Genomic DNA, 19,106 nt, shown 5'->3' on the forward strand with positions numbered 1-19,106 from the left:
ATACTGTATACTCTCTGAGCTACACTGGCTTCCTCTGACATCCTCACTGATTGCAGTTTACATAGTTTGTCTTATGCACGTTTGGAATGGTGGGGACCTTCTACTGAGAGTTCCTCTAATTCTAAACCCCATGCTCTGAATATTTTCCATAACAGTGGAGGTGAGAATGAATTCTCAGCAAGGTTTGGTGTGAAGTCTAGGGTGGAGGTGATCTGTTAGGAGGCTGAGGGTTCTGGTGGAACACACCCTGGGAACACATATCGGGGTGCCTGGCAGTGTGGCATGCCAAGGTTGACAGGGCTACCAGAGCAAGTCGACAGGGCATTGCAGGAAGTACAGGAGCTCTGTTGGGAACCTCGCTATTTACTAATCCTTAGCTGTAGGCAATTCCTGTAATCAGCTGTGCCTTCCATAACAACTGGCCACCAGAAGTGGGATGTTTGCCAAGCATCACTGTCCGCCCCACAGTGCCCTCACACAGGACACAGGCCCTCAGGCATCAGAATTAAATCCACGTTACTTTTTGCATGTATTCTTGGCTCTGCCTGGGCGTTGCCTGACAGGGGCTCAGAGTAGCATCTTTAATAGATGACTCAAGCGCTCAGTTTCAATCTGTTCCAACTTCTGCAGTGACAGTCAATTTTTCAAGCTTTGTCATCCTTCAGAGCCATTAAGTCAGCAGGCGCAGTTGTCTAGCACTGTGATGCCACTATGGCTGCACAAGGTTTAGCAGGCGATCCGTAAAAGGCATTTCTTTCCACTTTGCTCCCACCCACTTCCCAATCCCATGGTTTCACACACACACACAAAGAAGAAATGGTATTGCCACCCCCCCAAAAAATAAATAAATAAGGAGTACACTTTTGGTGCTCTGAATGTGGTACAAAGACTATACAAAGACACCCAGTCATTCTTAGGGTCTGAAGTCAGAGACCGTTCAGCCTGTGTGCCCTGGCATCAAATTGCCTATATCCAGCTCCCAACCCTGTCTCTTCTAGGCACCACAGTCTCTGCAAGCTACTGAGTTCCTGCAGCCTCGGTTTCTACATCTGTGATATTCGTGGTATCGACTGTCCCTACCTCTGTCAATTTTCAGTTAAATGAGATGGTGTATGGAGAGTGCCTGGCTTAGAGTAGGAGCACAGTCAACCTTTGCTGTTGTTAGGGAAAAGGAGCGAGATTAACAGGATGAAAATCATCAGCAAAAATGTAAATTCTCAGAAAGAAGGAAATGAAGGCAAGAGCAAGGGTCTGGGACAGAGTGAAGATGGCTTCCCCAGGCTTGCTGGAAAACCCCTGGAGTGACTTCTTATGTGTTGGAAAAATAAAAGTGAAAAGGGAGTGGGTTTTCTCCCTATTTCACAGCAAGGTGAGAAGATCAAACTCTTCACTGTCAAGTTGAGGGAGCTCTCTAGAGAAAGGCATTACTTAAACAAAACTTATTTTTTAATCTTTTTATAGGCAGAGAAGGTAAATTACTCTCTTTGAAATTAATTACAGCGTCAGAGCTGGTCCTGTTTCCAAGTCCCTCTCCGGCCTTATAAAAATGGAAGTCATATTCCCCAGCAGGGCAGGAGAGAAAGGTGTTGTTTAGCAGGGGATGGCGGGCCATTTCTTATGCAGCCTCCTTGAGCAAGAACCCCAGGTCTTCAGACCTCCATTTACAAAGCCTCAGTGGGAAAATAATAATAATATGTTCCTGTTCCTCTTCCTCCAAGATTTTCGAGTGTTGTGCAATATTAACTAATTAATTCTCCTTTAGTCAGCAGAGGAAATTGCTTCCAAAGGTTTCTGAGCACTCATGAAATGTAAATGAAGTCTCCCCCTGACCTTCCCTTCCAGGCTCAGAGCTTCCAACTGCTATCTCTGCACCTGGGATAAATGCAGAATCTGCCTCCAAGTCGCTAAATGGTCTGGCTGCTCCTCACTAACTCCTCATGGGGTAAGCTCTCAGCTCATACCACTCTGAGGTTTGTGCACTTGCTCTTCCCTCTGCTTGGAATGCCCTTCCCCTAACTTTCTCCCTGACTCTCCCCACACTTCAGGTCTCAACTCAGATGTCATCTGCTCAGAGTCCTACCTGACCGCTCTCTCAAGCTCACTTGACAGGTCTCTGTCTCTTGTTTTTCATGTAAAATTTATTATAGAGTTAAACTGCTTTCTGTGCATGTTGTTCATTGCCACTTGAGCTAGAATATGAGCTGTAGGAGGACTTCTGTTTGGTGTTTTTAGCACCTTTTGTCATGCATGGCACATAATAGGTATTCAGTAACTTTGTTGATAAAGAAATGAAGATAAGAGGAACTCAACCCATTTACCCTCAGCCAACTGTAGAGTGATGATGTGTTTTATGAATAGAATGCTCATCTCTAAAATGCTTAAAATTCTTACAGACATTATCCCAGTGCTAAATCTGCTCCCAAATCTTCTTTTTTTGGCTTCAGTAGACTGAGAATGTCCTCAGGACGTTAAATCCATGCCCTCCAAGGACAAACTGCTGTCCCCAAAGACCACATGTACTCTACAAGGTACCCAGTACTCAGCCTGCTTTGGAGGTTGATGGTATGTCTCCATTTGACAGCATGGGAAGTTGGGGACATGAGGTCATGGGTTACTGGACTTTAGGAGTTGGAGCTCTTGAGGTCTTTTCCAGCTCCCTTAATGATGAGGAACCAAGGTCAAGAGTGGAAAGTACTCACCAAAAGACAAGTCCATAAAGAACCAGGATGAGAGCCACTGTTTCTTTTGTGTTATTGTATCAAGAGATTCACCAGAAAAGGAGACCTATCAGCTACTGACCACCTACTTGTGCAATGCAGGTGAGGTGTTATTATACCCATTTTACAAATGAATAAACCAAGGCTCAGAGACTTGAAGTTCATTTGCTCCAGGTCACCAATATGTCAAGATAAGAGACTATATTTAAATTCAAGTCTATCATACTTCACATACTCTGTTATTTCAACTCTCTCTCTCAGGACAGGTTGATATTATAGTAAAGGTCATGTGGGCCAACATTTCTCACAAAAGCTAACATATTTCTGACAATAACATTAAACCATGATACAATTGCTTTATTTCAAACTCTGTGTTACATCACCTCAGTTAATCCTTACAACAGCACTAGAAGGTTGAGGCAGGTGAGCAAAGCTGCCTGGATTTACATCACAGCGCTTACAGGCTAGGTGAGCTGAAGCAGGCATTGTCTTTCTATGCCTCAGTTTCCTCATCTCAAATTGGTGATAACAATATTACCCACTTTGTAATGGCATTATGAGATTAAACTAGTTATTACACGTAAAGAGGTTAGAGCCCTGCCTGGCACATAGTAAACATCAATAAACACTACCCATTATTACTCATCGTCCTTAAACAGGGAATGAAACAGTTGCTCTGAGAGTGCACACAAGTCTCCATGTAGGTGACCTGCAAGGACATCAAACTCAACATGTTGAAATGGAGTTCTTCTCTATCCCTCCTCCCCATCCCTGCCTGGGTTCTGCACGGTTGCCCAGAATAGAAGCCCCTGACATCCTCCCTCCTCGTCCCTTCACTCCCTACATTCAAGTGGTCACCTAGACTTAGGCATGTTCTTTTTTTTTAATGAACAAGGTTTTAATACAACTTAGGTATGTAAAATACTGTACACTGTAAAAGATCTGGAGAACTAGAGCTTTAAGTCTTGTTTTTAAAAAGCCATTAAGCTTGATTGAAAAACCAAGTATGGAGAACAAAACTACACCAAGGGCCATGGTAAGTCCATTGCATCTACACCCCAGTCCTTCAGTCAGAGCAGCAGCCTCACTCTGTGGCTATGACACTGATCTGTTGCATGAACACAAGCAGTTTGTCCAGCCTGGTGTGGGCTGGGGAGCTGCATCTGGGTCACATTGACACTTGGGTATTCTTGAACTGGAACAGGCGACATAAGACCAAGAAACGAACAACTAAAAACAAACAAATAAAAAAAGACCAAGAACCAGCTGGCATGAAGTAAATACTGTCCACGGTGGACAGTGTTTGGTCTAATGGCGGTGACTTCTATAGTCTTCTATAGTGCTTTCATACATTGTAGTCTTATCTACCCTTCCTGAACATCTCATAGTTCAGTTGCTTGAAATATTCTGGAAGATCAGCATACTCATCTCCATAAGGAACAAGGTAAATCCCTTTGTCCAGCATGCTTTCTCAAAGTTTCTTGAACTCATCTGCATCTCCCTTTCAAGCCAGCACAAAATATTATAAGTCAGATTTATGCTTCATGGCCTCCAGAAAAAGGGCTTGGAAAATGGTGTCTTCCAGTCCAGCCACAACTCAGGAAAATAAATGACTTGTTTGCATAAAGTCTCTGAATCTCTCTCATAATTTGAGTGTTCCTGAGCACATCCTGATACCTAGCTGGATGAAAGGCATGCCACTACAGTTGGTGTAGACCTCATGGTACATAAGATGCTCAGCTTCCACCTCTCTTCTGCCCACTCTAGGACCTTTTCCTCATTAGTAACGTCAAGGGATTCAAGTTATTTTTCTCTGATCTGCTGCATTCAGTTCCAGGAGACTGTTGAGACTTTAGGTCAATACCAGGGCTTCATTTTCCATCAGGTGGAGAACTGACTGAAGTAGTTCTTTTCCAGAGTCTTCTGTCTTTGATATAAAGCCATGGAATTCTGCATATATATACAGTCCTTGAATTTTAAGGTTTTGACAGTACCAATATGAGTTAAAAATTTCTGAAAAAGGCCCTGGACAACATGAAGAGGATTCTCATCTTCACAGAGACATCTGTGAAAACAGTCACAGTCTACACGAGTTAGGAATGCAGAATCAATGGCAGCATTCAGTAAGGCCTGAGTTACCTCCCTCCAGAATCTCATGGCTGGAACCTGAGGTGTAACCATAGCACTAACACCTGTTCCAATAACCAGCACAGGTTCCCCAGGCTTACTTGTTAGGTCTGGAAACAGCATTTTTTTTTCTGGTACAGGATGTGTTATCACAGAAGAATCCAAAAATGGTGTCTGGATCTGTAAAAGCCATCGAGTTTCCAAATGCTCCCAGTGCTCTGACCCCTTGTCTCCATCTCTGCTGCCTTTGCCCAAGTTCACATTCTCATCCTGGATCTTTTAGAATTCTGTGGTAATTTCAGTGGCCTGCTCCTCCTCACACAGCTGCTACTGCAGTCTCCCTGGACACGTAGCTGGTCTGTGGGCGGCCATGTCCTGTTCACCCACAGACTGTCCTTGCCCTTCGCCTACACGCTGTGCTCCTCAGTCCCTTGCCACCTGACTTCTGGTCAGGTCTAGCCAATGGGAAGCATTGGTGGGGATCCAGGGAAGGACAGAGAGAAGTCACAGCATTTCTCTCTCAGGTTCTCTGCCTTGGGCAGTGACTCTGGCAGCTCTGCCTCTCTCCTGGGACTTGAGCTCAGCTAGTACCCTCCCACCATGGATCTACTTCCTACTGGACAGCCCCAGCTTCTGGACTCTAGTAATGCCACTTCTTCCCCATGTCCCCCCAACCCAAAGAGTGGTACTGGCTTCTGGCTGTTGATAACCTGTGAGCTGCTATGTCATACTTCAGCTGGTTTCTCAGCTTTTCGCTTGTATTTTGCTGGTCCATGATAAAGTCCAAACACTTTGGAATGTCCATTTCTTCAAAATCTGGGACCAAGTTACATTTGTAAACCCATCTTCCTCCAAGCATAGTAGGTTCCTGCTACCCTGAAATTTTTCTGTTCTCTAAAACAATGTTCATTTCCAAATTAAGACATTTGACTGTGCCCCTTCATTCCCTTGAAATACCCTCTTGGCCAGGCACATTCTGTTCACAGTTCCAGTCTTGTTTCTACAGTTCATTCTCCACACAGTAGTCAGAGTGACTTTTTACTTAATTATATTGAGATACAATCGACATACAACATGCATTAGCTTTAGGTATATGATATAATGATTTGATACATGTACATATTGTGAAATGATTACCACAATAAGTTTAGTTAACATCTATCAACACACATAGTTCCAAATATTTTTGCTTGCAAAGAGAATTTTTAGAATCTACTCTCTTAGCAACTTTCAAATATTCAATATAGCATTGTTAACTGGTGCTTATGTTGTACATTACATCCCCAGGACTTATTTATCTTATAACTGGAAGTTTATGCCTTTTGACCCCCTTCACCCATTTCACCCACACTCCTACTCTTCACCTCTGACAACCACTAATCTCTGTTTCTATGAGTGTGTGTGTGTGTTTTAAAGATTCTACATATAAGTGAGATCATAGTTATTTCACTTAGCATAATGTTCTCAAGGTCTATCCATATTGTCACAAATGATAGGATTTTTTTCTTTTATGGCTGAATAATGTTCCACTGTATATATATCACATTTTCTTTATCCATTCACGCATCAGTGAACATTTAGGTGATTTCCATGTCTTGGAAATAATGCTGCAGTGAATACGGGGTACAGATACCTTTTCAGGATAGTGATTTCATCTTCTTTAGCTTAATACTCAGAAGTGGAATTGCTGAATCATATGGTAGTCCTATTTTTAATTTCTTAAGGAAACTGTACTATGTTCCATAGAGTGACCCTTTTAAAATCAGATCATGTCACACCCTTTCTTAAGACCCTGCAACACCTCCAAATAAAATCCAAACTCCTTGCCATGACTTAGAGAACCTTGTATGATCTTACCTCCTCTCCTCCCACTTTTCTTCCTGCACAGTCTGCTCCAGCCACACTGGCTTCCCTGATGTTTCTCAAGCAAACCAGACTTGATTCCTCCTCAAGGCCACTGTACCTCTGTCTCCTCTGCTTGGGGGCTCTTCTCCAAGATCTCCCCTAAGGACTTTTCTTTTTGCTGTTCAAGTATCAGCTCAAACATCCCCTCCTCAAAGCAGCCTTCCCCTGACCACCCAGTCCAGTATTGCCCCTCCAATATCACTTATTTGTTAATGAATCCTTTCAGACCTAATTCAACATCAACTCGGTGGTTCCTTTCTCAAGGTTTCCACGGAAGAGCATGAATTTGGCATCACTGTCATGATCACCATCACTATCGTCATCACTGATAATGATTATTGAGCATTATACTTACTGTGCATGAGATCTTTCCAAAAGCTCTACATGTGTTATTTCATTAAATTCTCATAACAACTCTATGGCCAGTGCTGTTATTAATTTCTCAGAAGGGGAAACAGAGCACAGGTGAAATGTCCATGGCCACTCAGTTGTTGATGAGCAAACACACAGAACTGTGACTACACCAAAAGTAGAAAACATGACTTGGCTTATTCCCTGCCAAAGATTATATTGAGCACCAAGAGTGTATCCTGTGCTAAGTACAAGGGATACAGCGGGCGCTCCATAATGGTTTATGTTGTTCTTACTGTTTTAAGTGCACAAATGAAAGGCTGAAAGAATAAAGAAATGGTTCTGTGTGGTCTATCTGCCAGCAGGTACTCTACCTCCCAGTTTTCTAAGTCAGAAATATTTAAAAGAAAAAAAGGCAGGTATCTTTAGAATTAGTAGAGAAAAATCCCACCAGGAAGAAATTGGATTTTGAAACGAAAGAGAAGGTTCTCTCTGCCTGGGAAGGGTTTATGCTTTCATTATTGGTGTTTGAACAAAGGTTATTAAAACCATAAGAAAGGCTAACATAGATCTATAGCTATGGATTCTTTTTTTGTTTTTACTTTTTACTGAATCTGAGCTTAAGAGATTGATGTTTCTTATGACCAGAAGTGTATGGGGTGGGGGGATCTTTTATTTATAGTTATCTGGTATTTAAAATCAGTTGTGTGGTTTATGGGGTAGTTGTTTAAGGAAAAGTCCACGGGCCCTGGAGAGCTGACCAAGTGTATATAGTTTTGGGTCCCAGAAACTGATGGCGATTAGGTGGGACAATGTAACATCTTGTATGGAAAGCCCTGTTTCTGGGCTGGGGATGCAGGGCAGAAGCCCAGGTAGCCTGCAGGCCCCCACGAGGAGGAACAGGGAACCTCCACACAGCCACCAGACATCCCCCTGAGCCTCACATCTTTCCCACCTCTATCGTGAACATGTACTTTTTTTTTGAGAGAGAGAGAGACAAAGGACTTTGGTGTTTTATTTTCTGGACATCAAATGGACAGCATTAAGTGCCAGCTTCTTGATATAATGGAATGAAGTGTCCACTCATAGAATTTCATTTGGAGGATAGATGCAAACAGCAGGTAGTGACAACTGCTATGAAGAACAAGAGTAATGGGAAAGGGTGGCAAGGAGTGGGGCAGCCTCATCCCTGAGAAGCTCCCTGAACACAGTCTGAGGGAGGACCATTCCAAGCTGAGAAGCTGGCAAGGCCTGTGTGGTTACAGGCAGATGAACAAGGCAAGGAGGCAGGGGAAAGAAGCAGGGGCACAGGGCCTCACTTATAGGCATGTGAAGTTATGATCAATAAAAAGAGAAAGCTCAAGTGTCAGCTACTTACACTGTCTGTTCTTATACAGTCCAGTGTTGGGCACAGGTGCATGGGGATAATGCACAGGGGAGCAGTCAACAGTAGGTGCAGGCAGGATCCTACACATTGTTAAGGCGGCCATTTCCACCAGTGAGTTACAGACTTCTCTGAAATTAGTAGGGTAAAACAAAGAGTGTGGCATGGACCATTATGAGTACATCAAATAGAAGTATGCCAAGATAGGAAGGACTGCAGGATATCCCCAGACAGACCAATGTTTCCTTCAGGATCCTGCTCTGAAAAATGCCATCTTCCCCATCACAGCTTCTGTGCAACTTAATGCCCTGGAACCCCAGGGTGAGCCTGTATTTCTAAAATCTCCATTGGAGGTAGACACCAGCTTTCATGTAACAATGCCTACTCCACTCACTGTGTGCCAGGAAAATGGTGCAGAGAAAAGGAACATGTTCAAGAATCTGGTGTTTGCACTAAGAACATGTTATGAACAGCATTTCCAATAAAACAATGAAAATGTTTATATTGTATCTACAAAATTTATATTTCTTCCATAATAAACACTGCATTTTTTTTGAAGCAAGCTACAAAGATAAGAAATGTTATGTTCGATCTGTATACATTCTTTCTGCAGCATTAGCGTGGAAGACTTTGATGTTTAAATTGGACAATCACAGATGTGAATTTCCTGATCATCTCTGACAGACACAATTTTTGAGCCATTTCCATTATATTTTACTCCCCAGACTTGATCCTGGTGATTGAAGAAGGTGTGAACATAAGTCCTCATCCCCACATCCTAGATGTTTATATTTTTGTCAGATGAACTGGAAACAAAGTGAGTGTCATCAGAACAAAATGCCATGTTCAGAACCCAGAACATGTGGCTACTCAGCTTGCCAGCTAAGTTAGCATGTTGTACATTATAGGTTTTGATGTAGCCATCATCTGAGGCAGTGATGAGGAGCTGAGAATTTGGGGAGAAGGTCAAGGAGCGAATGGGTATAGCATGGCATTCCAGCATATGCAGCATTTTTTGAGTTGCAGTAACAAAAATATTGATGATTCCATCTATGGCTCCACTGGCCAGATACTTCCCATCAGGACTATATGCAATACTAAGAATGAATTTTCCTCTTGTGTCCAAAGAATATTCCTTTTTCCCACTTTCCACACCCAAAATATTCACTTTCCCCATGTGAGTTCCTGTGGCGAGATATTGGGAATCAGGAGAAAAGGCTAAAGTCCAGGCCTCCACAGGTCCTGCATTTATAGACTTGATCTGTTTGTCATTTTCCAAGTCCCAGAGACAAATGTGAGTGTCAAGAGAACTGGATGCAGCAATGGACAGGGTGTGGCTGACGTCCCTCCAGACTCCACTGCAGGTCCAGCTTCTCATCATGTCATTTCTAGACCTACACCAGGTCTTCCAGGGCCCCCGTGACCCCTGCCTCAGAGTTTCCTTTCTTGTTTGTCTTCAAGGCCAGTGACCAAATGGCATCATCATGGGCTTCCTCTTGTTTGAAGAGAACTGTACTGGTTGGCCATTTCTTAAGCCAAGGATGAAGGACTAAAGGCTAGACAGCTCACCTCACTGCCCTGTCACACAGCCTGGACGCATGTCTTAAACATGCACTTTTATGAAACCAGAGTCACCTTATTATTTAAGTCTGATTTTTTAAAACATAAAAATGAAAGCAATGTACAGATTCAATTATAATACAGATACACAGTTTTAAGTAAATTGGCAGAAAATTAAGTCCATGAGTTCGTCAAAGGATAATACTTGTACACCTACATTAGGAATACAAGGATAGCTTAACATCAAATACCTATCACTGTAATCCATTATATAAAACAATTAAAGAAGAAATTTCGTAAGAAATTTTATAATCACCAAGTATGTATTACTTTTAATAATAATTACATAAACTTTGGGAAATATGAGATCATGGGATGCTAGATACCAATAAATCTGGTATCTATTAACTATACATTGAGAAGAATTCAAACTGTAAAATATCATAAATAGGTCTAGTTTTGTGGGTAAGGGTAACAATGGAAATACTGAAGGCAGAGGGACTTTTAGTAAATTATTACAGTAGTCCAATCAACAGGTAATAAGAAACTGAGCTGGGACAGGGCTTTGTCTACAGAAATAATTATTAGTGATATCTTGGGTAAATCAACAGAATTTGGTAACTAAATTCCAGACTAGTTGAATGGTTAAACTGCTAGGCTATGTAGTGAATGGGGACATTGCAGGAAAAATGAGATTGAGTTTAGTCAAGCTCCTTATGAAATATCCACAGAACAGTCAAGTGGTGGGGGAAAACAGACCAGAAGCATCAAATAAAAGGTAAAGCAACTAAACATTAAAAGAGAACTCATTCATGGAGAGATGGCATAAGAGCTACAAGAGTATATGAGGTAATCCAGGGAGAATGTGTGGCCTTGCAAGGACAGTCAAGACAGAACATTAGAAAATGCTGACAGTTAAGGGCAGGAATGAGGACAGAAAATCAGTGAGGAGCTTGAGTAGTTGCTGGAAAGCCGGGAGTGTGCAGAACCTCAAAGCCTGGGAAGAGTTCCAAAGAGGATAAGAGAGCCAGCAGCCTGAGATGCCAAACAGGGTCAAATGGAAGGAGCAGCCAGCAACAAGTCCTCCAGGTCATCGGAGAAACCAACTCAATGATGTGTTGGGGTTGTGTAGAAGCTTCTTGGCATCTACTGGTTAAGCAGAGATAAGAAGTAGGTGCACTAAAAAATCTAAACTATTTTTTTCGTTAAAATGAGTAAGAGCTTATTAAACTTGAGTATCAGACTAACATGGATTCAAATTCCAGCTCTCTCAGCTACACTTGCTTTATATGGAAAAATAGGGTAATACTAGCACCAACTTCATAGGAGTTATTTTAATAATTTAGATAATTCATCTCAGGGGCTAACATAGTATAGTTTTATCAATAAAATATATGATGAGACTATCTGCTGAGAAAGGACAGGAAACAACAGGAAAAAGCAGAAACAGCTATGTGTATTTAAATAGACAACTTCTCATAGCTTAAAAACAATAAAAAGATAACCAGGAGGCATTAAGGGTCCATTGAAGCAGGGTGAGATCCACTGGTAACAAACCTAACCAACACACACAGTAAGGCGAGTTTACCCTGCAACATTCAACCACTGAACAGCGGGGTGGGAGTAGTACAAATGAATTGTTGGGAGCATTCTGATTTGAGGAATAGCAGGGGTGAAAACCATCTAGTGTGGAGAACAGACAGCATCTGAGCCAGGCAGGGAGATCCACAGAATTTGAAGGATGTGGCAGAGGCGTGGGAATGAGGAGTCAGACTAGGACAAAGATCAAGCTTTTCCTAAAACATCTAAAAATGTGGAGCTTGAGACAGACAAAGAGACTCAGAGATGTGAGCATCTCACCAACTGTTTTTCTTCTATGTTATTTATTTTATTTCATCTATGTTCACTCCTTTACCTATGTATCTGAATGGTTAAAACCTAAAAGATTAGCCATGCAGAGTATTAGTGAGGATGTGGAGAAAACAGAACTCTCATATACTGCTGGGAGAAATGTAAAATTGTACAATTACTTTGGAAAACAGTTTGCCAGTTCCTTAAAAAGTTAAAAATGTACCTACCATACAAACTAACCATTCCATTCATACTCCCAGGGATTTACCCAAGAATATATAATTTTTATTATAATTCAATATATAAAAGCATACATCTGTACAAAAGTATGTACATAAATGTTCACAGCAGCTTTATTTTTAATAGTTCTCAAACTGAAGACATCCCAAATATTCACCAATGGGTAAATGAAACTGAGTGGTGTCCATACAATAGACACTGCAACAAGAAAGAATGAAATGTTGATACAAGCTATGACACGAATAAACTTCAAAATAATTATGCAGAATGAAATAAACCAGACCAAAAATAAGTGCATACTGTATTATTTCATTTTTATAAAAGTGCAGGAAATGCAAACTAATGTATATTGACAGAAGGCAGATCAGTGGCTGCCTATGAATGTGGGCGGGAATACCTACATGGGACACAGGAAACTTCTGAGGGTGATGAACATGATCATTTTCTCAACTGTGGTGATGGTTTCATTTGTGTTTACATAGGTCAAACTTATCAAATTGCATACTTTACATATATGTGATTTATTGAATTTCAATTATTCCTCAGAAAGACTGTTTAAGTACAATGAAAAATTTTAACTGGATGGGTAGATGGATGGATGGATGATTGGGTGGATGGGTAGACAGATGAATAGATGGGTGGATGGATGGATTGTTAGATGAAGTGATAAAGTTATCTTTCCTTCACTTGTGGTCTATGAAACAGGACATTTCCCCACTGGAGTTTTTCAGCAAGTATTTCTTGTCACCTTGGGGATCATTTGTCTCTCTGTTCATACTACATTTATTCTCTGTTCTAACTCCTGCCATCCCTAAGGAACAAAACTTTGATCACTAGTTGAGTTGTCATTAGATTGGTCTCCCTCTGGGACTGTATGACCTTTATTAGTTTAAAGCTTTTCATTTTCTGATCTCACCCACATTCCCACCACTAGCCTTAGCACACATACAAAAAAGCACTCAATAAAGATTTTTTTTTGTTAATTGATTTACTAGTTAATTAATTGGAGAAGGTATAAATTCTATAAAGTGTTGTTTTCAATATCCAATGGGACTTTGGGAATTGGGTTTTTAACTAAACTGCTTATCTTCAAGAAATATATGAAATCTTTGACTTCCAAATTTTTTCAGAATTGCCACATAAGGCTTTTATAATCAGAAAACTGACTCTAAAAATAGCTAAATAAGTACACATACCACTTAAATTTTAAAAACAACAGCCCCATCAGATTCATTGGCAACTCTGGTCAGATTACACTGGGACTTTTCATGGTCTGATTTATGCCAGAGGTTGGCATCCTACTCTCCTCTCCTCTTAAAACTTAAAGTGGTTCTGGAAGATTCTAGTACAAACCACAGAGTGAACTAAAACAATGCATCTATGGAACAGGGCAATCGGGCACAGGAGCCAAGGCCAATCGAAGTTGTCTGCTTAGACAAAAGCCCCGATTTGGCACATTTCTCAGATTATATTTATAACTTTGTAAAGTTTATTGGAACACAGAACACTTGGGTTGTTGGAATCCTGGCTCTGAGAGGTCCTGGGAACAAAATGTTCCCTCCTGGCTTAGATAGCAAGAGTCCTGAGTGTTGGATTCCTGAGTCCTTCCTGACCTCCAAGGAGACATTTGGCTTCTCTGTGCCTCTGTTTCTTCCTTCATTTAATGGAATTTATTTTGTCCCACTTGACTCACAGAGCATACAGTAATAATAGCCACCATTTACTTAGTTGTACGTATGGTTGAAGCTCATTCTATAGCTGGTATAACTGAAGTGTATGGAGATTAAGTAATCTACCTAAGGTTCACATTGTTCAGTAAGTGGTGAATAAAGGATTTAAACTCGGACTTACCTGGCCCTGGACCCCTGAGTCTCAACCTTCATACTGCTGTGGGACTCATATTAAAAGCAATAAAGTCTAAACAGAAGAGGAGAGGGAATAACCATTTATTGAGCACCTGTTATTAGCCACACACTTTACACAAGTCACACATATCAATTTCTCTCAAATTGAGAGGTGAAAATAAAATGTTTAATTGTTTGAGTCAAACATAATCCAGTTCAAGCCCCACTCCACCCTCCAAGAAAACAGGAGCTGAGTTAGCAGTCATTGATTAGGCCCTTCCAACCATCATTTTTCAAGACCCCCTTTTCTTTCTTGGGTCCTGAAAGCCCTGAGTCCCATCAGTGATTGGCCCCTCCCTGAGCATCTAGTGGTCCCATGTGCTCCACTTCCTGGCAGAAGGGGCACCACTGCACCCCACCCCAGAGCCTGGCCTCAGAGTATCCTCCCCACGACTCCCTAGGCCCCTGCCCAGAAGGCCTGCTCTTCAGAGACAACCTCCCAGGCATTGCTTTTGAGCAGAACTCCCTGAGAACCCACATCCTTCCTTCCTTTCTTTCTTTCTTTCTTTTTCTTTCTTTCTTTCTTTCTTTCTTTCTTTCTTTCTTTCTTTCTTTCTTTCTTTCTTCCTTCCTTCCTTCCTTCCTTCCTTCCTTCCTTCCTTCCTTCCTTCCTTCCTTCCTTCCCTCCTTCCTTCCTTCATTCCCAGGCTCCTGAGACCCAGCAGCCTAAGGAAAAGTTTGTTAACTCTTGCTCCCAAAGCAAATACAAACTCAAATTTTAAGGTCACAAAGACACACTGATCCTTCTGGGCAAGAGAAGAAAAAGAACACCCCATCCTCTTCTGATGAACTTCCAGCCCAGAAAACAGGACACAATCCATTCTCCACCAGACTAATCTGCTATATTGAATTCCTGATGAAGTGTTCTGTCACACCTGTGTTATCTCATTTAATTCTCACACAAGCTCTGGAAGGTTTGGGGTCGGGGGAGAGGGGTAGGTTTGACCAGGGGCCCACTGTTTTGCTACATTCTTTTCCTCAGTATGGTAAGTCATCAGCTAAGAGTAGATATAGGAGAAGATAACTGTAAAATGAAGAAGAGGAGACTCCTCCAGCCAATCATCCATGTTGGCCTAAACCCACCAGGCTTATCAGGGGTGGTGAGAGGCATCATTTCCAGGCAGCAGCTATGGTCACTGTCAATATTTATAAGCACCTATCATACACAGATAATGTGCTAAGCCCCTTAAGCAAGGGGCTTATTGCATTTCATCTCACAACAACTAAAAAGTAGAACTATTACCCCAGTTTTGCAGATAAGAAAAGCAGGCTTATAGTAATTAAAGTTTTTTCCCAAGGTCTCGGGGCCAGCAAACACTACAGGTAGGATTTGAACCCAGGCAAACAGATTCCAGATACTCTGCTGGTTCTTTTATTTTCGTACCTTTGCAACCCAAACACATGAGGAAGCTGTAATTACCTTCTTAGCACTGAGCCAGTAAAGGGCTGAAGAAGTGAAATAATTTGCTCAACTTAGTAGGTAATAAGACTAGCATTCCACCCCTCACCTGACTCAGCCTACTAGAATCTTTGCCCTTGCTGAAGGAAAGTATTTTGAAAAGCTGAGGAGAATATGCAAACCTAAGCCTAATTTTTCTCCAAAATTTGAGTGTGTCCTCACCCCTAGGGGAGAGTCAGTAGGTCTTTCCTTAGGCTGTTGGGTCATGAGGTCTGGGAAGGAAGAAAGAAAGTCTGTGGGTCCTCAGGGCTCCACCCAAACACAGTAGCCATTTGATCTGTGCTAGAAGAACTTGCAAAGACCTATGCAAACTAATCACAAATTTTTACATGGCACTTACTAGGTGTTGGGCCCTGTTCTAAGCAATTTATAAACATATTAACTCCTCAGTCTTCCAAACTTTATTAGGTCAATATTAATAGTATGCTCTTAAAGGTTTATCAACCGGCTCTTGGGGGAAAGTGTTGATTTGCAGTATTTGCCAATGTTCCTGGTGTAAATACTGTCACCATAGCCAATTTCAAGCCACAATGTGGTGTCATGAATGCAGAGTTGGGAAGAGATGCACTGTGGCACAGTGTTGTATCACTGCCACCATGCAGGTACAAAGGACATAAACAGCCTCTAGAGATAAATAATAGTAAAATAATTAGGAATTAATGAGTTTTGAGTATCTATTACCTTTGGTTTTATTACAACTTAACACATTTATAAAATTTAATTTTAAAAAAATGACCATTTTTAACAACCAGCTCACAAATTTCCTAATAATTCAACACCTGGCTTTTATGAGCTTGCTCTGGTTTCAGCATGTTATTGGGCAATACCATTACTGTCATTTTAAGGAGGAGGAAACTGAGGCAGAGAAAGGCTTGGTAATTCAGAAAAGGTCACACCGCTTGGAAATGGCAAAGCCAGAACTCAAACTCAGGCAGTCTGGCTCCAGGATCTGGGCTCTTAACCATGTCACCTACTGCTTCTCTTTCAAAACTGTGCCCTTCTGTCCAGACTTTCGCTCCATACGCTTTTTCTTAGGCATCTGGCCAGACAAACATCCACAGCATTTGATGGGCTGTTCACAAAAAGGCGGGGATTTAGTGCAGCTCCTTCCCAGGACCTTGGGAACGAGCTGAGGCTTCACGTGCCGCTGGGGGTCTGAGGCACTGCGATGGGCTGAGGACAACCACACCTGGCCCGGCTGGCTCCTATCTGGCCAGGCGAGTCTTGCCCTCCAGCCAGAATGCGCTGGATGTATGCGCCTGCGTACAACCGCCCATCCGTTAGGGAAACAAGGGTCCCTTAACGCAACACAAATTATAGGTGGAACACAAGCAAATTGCCGGCTTTTAGTAACACATAAACTAAGCGGAACCTTTAAGATAGATCCGCATTGCCCTAAACGGCATCCATAATTCATACCTGCAGCAGCAATGCTTCCCTCTGCGGGGGCTGCAGCCCATTTATTATTGATGGGCCCCTCCGAAGCCGCCACGGAGCCTTTCTCCTGCTCCAGACATCTGCCGGCGAGGTCAGCGCCGCAGGCGGCCGCAGCACACTCATTCATCAGAATCAACTCCCAATTAGTTTCCTAGCAGGACCCGGGAGGAATCAAAGTGAGTGTTTCTAGAACAGTACCCCTATCCCGCTCCTACGACGCTAATCAATACTTACAGAACCAGCGAGCAGCAGGCAGGGCTGCTCAAAAATGCGGCTACCTTTGGAAACGACGGGGAGCGCAACTCCTCCCTCCCAACAGCGGGGCTGGGGGTTTCTATGGATAAGGCACTGGACTGTCAGAGCATCGGACATCTGGGTGATTGTTCCACCACCTAGACTTATCACGTGCCAATTAACATTCTAGGCTCTTTGTACAAGACCTTATGGCAACCCTGTGAGATGGGTGTTTATTATTCTCTCCCATTTTAGAGATGGGGAAACTGAGGTTAAGTAACTTGCTCCAGGTCATACAGCTAGAATACTACTTACTAAAGTGGCCGGGCCAGGATTTGAGCCCAGAAACTGATTGCAAAACCTCTGGTTTTAACCATTACTGCATGCTGCCTCCTGGAGGAAGGGAAGGAAACCCACAGCTATTTTCAGGGGATCACAAATCCCTAATGAAACTTGAACAAAATAGCATTGCAATAGGCTGACAAAAACCCCATCCAACTGGGTAAACCAGGAAATAAATGCTGGGGGGGAGGGCGGGGAGAGGGTATGTTACTATTACTTCAGGTTGTGATTTATTGTTTTATTGAATGCTTGACATTGTAAATGGCTAAATAAACTAATGTTTATTAATATAGATGGTTTTAAAAAACTAAATCTTTTTAAAGTGAGAATTTGGGAGGTCATGGAGGATGATTCATGAAAGAGGCACCCAGGATTTAAAAGGCTGAAATACACTGGACAAAGATAAAGCCATCAGGGTTTAGAACTGAAAGGAAATGTTCATCAAACACTGAGTTCCTTTAAACACCTTCCCAGGGACAAGGCTCTGTGCCTGGCTCTAGGGATCTAAGAATCAATAAGATTGGATCCTAATGTCTCCAACAGATTAGTCAGGTAGAGAGACAAGTAAATAACTAACTATAACATGTGGCAGAGTAACACAGGGCTGGATAAAAAAAAAAAAGCCTGCCTGCCCCTGTGTGTCCTCCTTCCCATCCCCAGGAAGGTGGAGACAGGTGGAGAAAATCACACCACAGTGTGGACTGCTGAAACTCTACATGCAAGCCCTCCACCCTCTCCAGGGCCACCCTCCTAGGCCAGCCTTTTAAGTATCCTTGGTTAGCTCCCTCTTCCATATCCTCATGGCCAGTTTCTAAGATTTCATGTCCTCCTTTTCCTAGAAAATTGCCATCAACAGTAGGAAGAGTTAAAGCTTCCACTATTCTACGAGAAATATCTCTGCCTCTCTTTCTCCTGACGTTTGTGTCTCATCTTCATCCCTCTCTACTTGGGCAAAACCACAGAGATGATCCAGTTGGTATGAGGTCCATGATAGACCCAAGGTCATGGAGCTGACAGTGAATAGAAACCAAGATGACGTGCAGAGGTGCGAGTAGAATGGGAAAGGGGAGGACATGGAGCCAAGGGGAAGGTTTGCTTCCCTAAGGGAGGTCAACTGCAAGGTCCAGTTGATGAGACATCCCAGCATATGGATGGAAAAGCCAAAGACACCTGAGTGGGAGAGTGAGTTAAGCAGGCAAGTGACTGTTTAGAATATTTCAGTGCCCCTGTCCCCATGACCACTAGGAGAAAGTCCTAAATGTGAAAGAATGAGGCTGGGGACTTGGAGAATGTTAGAACTATCCCAAGACTCCCAAATATTTCTCCACTGCTTCTCTACTCAACTTATAAACAGCAGTGACTGCAGATAGGGGAGAGGCATGGGGAGTGAGGCACTACCATGCTGAAGGTGTCTGGCCAGCCTGTCCAAGAGGCCAGCACCCCATCATTCCCCAATAAATCAGGAGGTCATTTTTCACTGAACTGAAAGCTCAATACTCCCATCATTTTCTCCCCTAACCAGCCCCAAGATTGCTCTGTGCTCTTTATTACCTTTCAATGACTTAAGCCCCTGAACTGAATAACTTCATCAAGGT

The 19,106-nt window shown here is 42.4% G+C and overlaps 2 pseudogenes; both read right to left on the reverse strand.

Moving 5' to 3' along the window:
* Positions 1 to 4,077: 4,077 nt before the first annotated feature.
* Positions 4,078 to 5,037, reverse strand: LOC129076776 (protein FAM118B-like; annotated as a pseudogene).
* A 4,084-nt stretch (positions 5,038 to 9,121) lies between these two features.
* On the reverse strand, positions 9,122 to 17,307 carry LOC129076777 (SKI8 subunit of superkiller complex protein-like; annotated as a pseudogene).
* Positions 17,308 to 19,106: the final 1,799 nt, after the last annotated feature.

The sequence above is a fragment of the Pteronotus mesoamericanus genome, unplaced genomic scaffold (genome assembly GCF_021234165.1).
Source record: "Pteronotus mesoamericanus isolate MK-2021 breed Mesoamerican mustached bat unplaced genomic scaffold, CSHL_Meso_final contig_64, whole genome shotgun sequence".
NCBI classification, from domain to species: Eukaryota; Metazoa; Chordata; class Mammalia; order Chiroptera; family Mormoopidae; genus Pteronotus; species Pteronotus mesoamericanus.